The 6,384-nt window shown below is 40.3% G+C and overlaps 1 pseudogene; it reads right to left on the minus strand.

Annotated features, from left to right (window-relative positions):
• Positions 1 to 5,089: 5,089 nt before the first annotated feature.
• Positions 5,090 to 5,801, minus strand: LOC116889000 (annotated as a pseudogene).
• Between the last annotated feature and the right edge of the window lie 583 nt (positions 5,802 to 6,384).

Raw genomic sequence — 6,384 nt, forward strand, 5'->3', positions numbered from 1 at the left:
TATATATGATGTTACATATAATATGTATGTGTTTGTGTGTATGTATCTGTATATATGTAAACATATATATCATATATGTACAGATATATTGAATGTAATTGGAATTATCCTACATGGAGGATTATGCTCTTCCAAGAAGCAATACACTGCCAAGTAAAAACTACAGTGCCACCTCCCCTGGGGCTGTTGTTCATAGGTGTCCCAGAGATTCGCAGAACAATGTAGGGTATTGCCATTACTACTGGTTTCCTATGAGAACTTAATGCACAGACCCTATTACTGAAGACATACACGCTGGTTTACACACAAGTCATGGAGAAATCAAATTTAGTCTGACCAGGAATTTCTCTCCCTCCTGGCTCATTCTGATAGTATTGAAAGGTGCTGGGTAGGTTTTTTAGATTGGATGGAGATCATCAACAGTCTTATCCAGCTGGAAAACCTCATGAATTGGAATAATAAGCAGCTCAGAAGTCATTTTGGAATAGAGAGGCCAAAAGATCATGAAAGCCAGAGGTTGCAGAGGCCCAGAGGGAGATAGTATGCTCTGGACATGTCAGGGTTGTTGAACCCACTAATTCATAGCTGGTGTGGCTACCTGCATAAAGCCTATCCATGATTAAAATGGTAAACTTCTAGCATGGATTTGGAAGGGTTTCATTAGCCTCCATTACTAATTGTAGAGCTATGGTCAGTTGATGGTTTTAAGAGAAAGTATAGTCATGTTTTTTTTTTTTAAGGTATGGCTCTCGGTAGGTTGATCATACTCCAGTGGAAGCTCCTACACTTAGGCATATATTGGGCAGCACATATTGTAGCAGACTATTATTATATTTTATATTACAAATTACTATGAATATTATATAATTTATTATAAAACTTAAAAGGACAAAATGTTGGAGGTTAGGGAGGTATCTGGGAGGAATCAAATAATTAATCAACACAACAATAAAAGAAACCATCAATCTAATGCTGAAAATCATGAGCAATAAACCATTCATAAGTATAGTTGCAAATGCAATCTGCCATTTTACATACATTACAAAGTACCTTGGTAATTGTTTATAAGAACTCTTTTCTTTGGAGAAAAGAAGCCAGGAAATAAAAATTAGTTGATTAAGAACAAAGATCTAAACAAATAAAATAACCCGTTCTTGAAACAAATTCCCTTTTAGTCTTACTAACCAACTAGACCAGGTATCTCTACCATCGCTTCAAGTAAGATATTTGAAAGATGAAACCTAGGAGAAAGCATAGCATCTCAGTGATAAGTCCTCCATCTATTGGAAAAGTCATTGATGACATCAGTAAAATATGGTCCTCCCAGTGTCTGGATGCGCTATAGAAAGTTTCTGTTTCAGGTGGAGAGAAGAGTAGCAGCTGGGCCTGAGCAAGAGACTCAGTCATCAGTACAAGAATGTGCTGTGTGAGCCATACCTCTTTCCAGGAAGTAGTTTCTGCTCAACACAGTGATGAGGTAGCAATGGTACTAGGTTGATATTCACAATTACTCATGGGGTTTTAAAGTGAAACACAACCACCCTTTCCTGTGTCTCAATTCTACTAGCCACTGTGGGTGTTCTTTCAAAGCCTTTCTGAGTATGTGGCAAAATTATTTCAAGTGAAATGTCATCACTGTCCATTTCTTTTAGTCAGATCGCAGCCTGTCAGCTATTACGAGTCAGATAGATAATGCACTGTGGTCCCTCTCTGTTCCAATCCTAGCGATTTCCCATTGTTATAAAGATACATGTATTTCAAAACCTGATGTAATCTACCTTCTGAAATTTTCTTATGTTTTCTATCTCCTGATAAGAGTAAGGAAAACTAAATTTTAACCCATCTATTTTTTGTTACTGAGAATCTGCCAAAGTTGCTTTAGTCCTACTTAATTTTGGGTAAGGTTGATTGACAAAGTGGAAACCCTAACTAACTTCGTGTTCCAACCCTCGAATGCAAAAAGATGTGAATTTTACTTCCTAGGTAGACTTTCCATAACAGAGACATGGGAATTCATATGAGCTTGACAACAGTTAGGTAACCGTGTCTCACTTTCTAGGAGCAGATTTACATAAACAGATAAGGAAAGGGTGATGGCTATAACCTGTTAGCACAAGGTTTCTACCACTCCAAACCACTTTACAACTAAGGACATTTTACACTTACCCAGACAAAATGGCATTCAAGTAAATAGGTATTTAAGTACTAAATCATAAATAGATTTATCTTTTACCATTTAAAATAAAAGAAAATTTAATCCTAACAAGAAGGATACATTTACTTTTGCATGAAAAATAAAGCTTCAGATGAATATCTGATATTGCAGGACACAGGGTGTTTCCAGAGTTCTTCAGATAGACATTTGGATTCCATAACTTTCAATGCTCAAAATGTCACTCTGCATATATATGGAGCACAAAGTGGCAGAAGTATGTTTAAGGGTATTTCTGCATAAATTTGGGAAGGAAGGGGGAATACAGTTCAAGGTGGACAGAAAGCCAGGAATGATGTAAGTGAAGTGCTATGTATGAAATTCTCAATTTAAAATAAAAATACAGTCAATTGTATTTCAAAAAAAAAAAAAACAAACTGATGGTGATTTTGTCCTTAGATCTTGTCAAACTTCATTTAATGATTATTTTCTGAAGTACAAGTCAGCAATTAAAATATAACAATAATATATTTTCTTATTTTCATTTTATTATTTATTTACATTTCAAATGTTATTCCACTTTCCAGTTTCCTCTCCACAAGTCCCCATACCCTCCCCACTCCCCCTACCTCTATGAGGGTGCTCCCCCACCCACCCGCCCACTTTTGCCTGAGCACACTAGCATTCCCCTACCTTGGGTCATCGAGTTTCCACAGGATTAAGGGGCTCCCCTGCCAGTGATGCCCACTAACGCAATCCTCTGCCACATATCTAGTTGGAGCCATGGGTCCCTCTTGTATACTCTTTGGTTGGTAGTTTAGTCCCTGGAAGCTTTGGGGGTGGAGTCTAGTTTGTTGATACTGTTGTTCTTCCTATGAGGTTGCAAACCCCTTATGCTCCTACAGCCCTTGCCCTAACTTTTCTATTGGGGTCCCTGCATTCAGTCTGATATTTGGCTGTGTACATCTGTGTCTGTATTGCTTTGGCAGAGCCTCTCAGTGGACAGCCATACCAGTCTCCTATCAGTAAGCACTTCTTGGTATCAGCAATAGTGACTGAGTTTGGTGACTGCATATGGGATGGATCCCTAGGTGGGGCAGTCTGTAGATGGCCTTTCCTTCAGTCTCTGCTCCACTCGTTGTCCTTGAATTTGCTTTTGACAGGAGGAATTCTGGATTAATATTTGTGAGGTAGGTGGGTGGCCCCATCCCTCAATTGGTTGCCGGGTCTATCCAATGGATATGTTCTCTACAGATTATATCTCCTCTTTGTTGGGTATTTCATCTAAGGTCATCCCTGTTGGGGGCTGGGAACCTCTGGTCCCTGGCATCTGGGACTTTCTATTGGCTGCCTCCAGTTCCCCCTCCCCACTGCCCACATATACTTTCAAATTCTTTCGACCCCTCTGCAATTCACCCCAATCTTTTTCCATATCTGAACTGGTCCCCTTTTCCTCTTCCCTTCTCTGTCCCTCAGATCCCTCTCCCTCTACTTCCCAGAGATTATTTTCTTCCCCTTCCGAATAGGACTGTAGTATCCGCACTCTGGTGTGATCTTCTTTCTTTTTGGATTTCATTTTTGTTGTAAATTGTATCTTGGGTATTCTGAGTTTTTGGGCTAATATCCACTTATCAGTGAGTGCATACCATGTATGTCCTTTTGCGATTGGCTTACCTCACTCAGGATAATTTCCAGCTTCATCGATTTCCTAAGAATTTTATGAAGTCATTGTTTTTAATAGCTGAGTAGTACTCCATTGTGGAAATGTACCACATTTTCTGTGTCCATTATTCTGTTGATGGACATCTGGGTTGAAATAATATATTTTCACTTTGCCTGTGTTTGTGTGTTTTATGTTTGTCTGTGTGTACATGTGTGCAACAGGACAGAAAACATGTGGAGTCAGAAAACTGCTTGAACATGTCAGTTCTCTTCTTCCACCATGTGGGTTCTAGATAGCAAACTCAGGTCCTCAAGCTTGGTAGCAAGTGCCTTTAGCCACCTTACTGCTCTTCAAACAATTAAAATGATGCTAAATTACAATGCAAAAGTATAGTAAGTTGATTCTTGCAAGTGGAGAAATAACAGAAATAAAATTAAAATTCTTTTTGTGTAATTAATAAAGTAAAAATGCTACAGCTTCCTACCACACAGCAATCTGGATTCTGAGTTCAAGGTATTTCAGGTAGCGTTCATTGCCCTTGTACGTACTGTAACAGTACATGCCAAGTGCACATAACATGTGCTTGAACCAACACTACAATGAACATGAGTCCTGCAACATAGGCAAGTGCTGCCAGAAAACTTCAGATTCATTACACATTTTTTGAATGATTTTCTTGGTCACTGCATTAGTCAAGTTTTTATTTTTGTCATACCCACAGTCACAAATCCACAACTTAAGAAGGTGAAGTTAGTCTGAGGGATGACTATTTACATCTCTGTGCTTTTACAAACTCTTAAGTAGGGAAAATGGCAAATGTGAAGGGGCCAAACTACAATGGTAAGTAGCAAAATAAAGCTTATACTTATGTTCTATAATGCATAATGTTGGGCCCTTTGCATAGAATTCATTATTGGAACCTTGATAATAACACAGCAATACAGATTCAATTCTTCCATTTTATAGACAAAAGCATCCATCTGTACTTTCCATGAGGTCATGGGGCCAAGCCCAGAGAGTACCTCGATAGCTTTCCTGTAAAAAATGCTTTTAATCATTAGATAGGAATAGTAAATCTCAATTTGCCTGCATTCTATGTCAAAATGCGTATAAGAGATTAAAAACACTTGAGTTTATAATGTATTTTTGGGATTATCACATTTTATTTTATTTTTTTTATGGTGCCAATTTAAATAGCTTTATTATTCCATGTTACTTGTTTTGGGTTTCTACGGAACAATGCTATACCTCTACTTTGACTTAATCGAGCCTCTTCAATGGTGGGCTGAAGAAGCACCACCAGATGGAGGAGCTCCTCCACCAGGGAAGCCACCAGGCATTCCTCCAGGCATGCCACCAGCACTCTGGTACAGCTTGGTGATGATAGGGTTGCAGACCTCCAGTTCTTTCTGCTGATGCTCAAATTCTTCCTTCTCCACAGTCTGGTTCTTATCCAGCCAGCTGATGATTTCATTGCACTTGTCAAGAATCTTCTGTTTGTCTTCATCATTGATCTTGCCTTGAAGTTTCTCATCCTCAACAGTTGCTTTCATGTTGAAAGTTTAAGACTCTGGTGCCAGTTCTTTAGAGAAACCTTATCTCTGCTTCATCCTCAGTTTTGTACTTCTCAGCTTCTGACCATGCGCCTGATATCCCTCCCCTTCACCTGCTGCCCCTTGTCATTGGTGATGGTGATCTTGTTCTCCTTTCCTGTGCTCTTATCTACAGCAGAAACATTGAGGATGCCATTGGCATCAATGTCAAAAGTAACCTCAATCTGAGGAACCCCATCGGGTGCTGGAGGTATGCCTGTGAGCCAAACTTCCCAAGCTTGGTTGTTGTCCCCGGTCAAGGGCCCTTTCACCTTCATACACCTGGATGAGTACACCTGGCTGGAAGGTCAGAGTAGGTGGTGAAGGTTGGGTCTGCTTGGTGGGGAATGGTGGTATTGCGCTTCATGAGGACAGTCATGACTCCACCAGCAGTTTCAATCCCAAGGAAAGAGGAGTGACATCCAAGAGCAGCAAATCCTGAACATTCTCAGACTTGTCTCCAGATAGAATGGTTGCCTGACAGCTGCACCATAGGCAACAGCTTCCATCGGGTTAATGCTCTTTCCATTGAAGAAGTTTTGCAGAAGTTTTGGATCTTGGGATTGGTAGAACCACCCACCAGGACAATATCATGGATCTGTGGACTTGTCTAGTTTGGCATCTCAAGGGCCTTCTACTATGGGTCCAGTGTGCCACGGAACAGGTCAGCATTCAACTCCCTCAAATCGAGCACGGGTAATGGAGGTGTAGAAGTCAATTCCCTCAGAGAGAGAATCAATTTCAATACTGGCCTGGGTTGCTGGAGGAGAGGGTGGCTTTTGGCCCGCTCACAGGCAGTGCGGACGCCTCTGACAGCTCTCTTGTTCTCACTGATGTCCTTCTGTGCTTTTCGCTTAAACTCAGCAATGAAATGGTTGACTGTCTGGTTGTCAAAATCTTCTCCACCCAAGTGGGTGTCTCCAGCTGTTGATTTGGCTTCAAAATTCCATCCTCAATAGTGAGGATTGACACATCAA

This window comes from Rattus rattus, chromosome X (assembly GCF_011064425.1).
Source record: "Rattus rattus isolate New Zealand chromosome X, Rrattus_CSIRO_v1, whole genome shotgun sequence".
Lineage (NCBI taxonomy): Eukaryota > Metazoa > Chordata > Mammalia > Rodentia > Muridae > Rattus > Rattus rattus.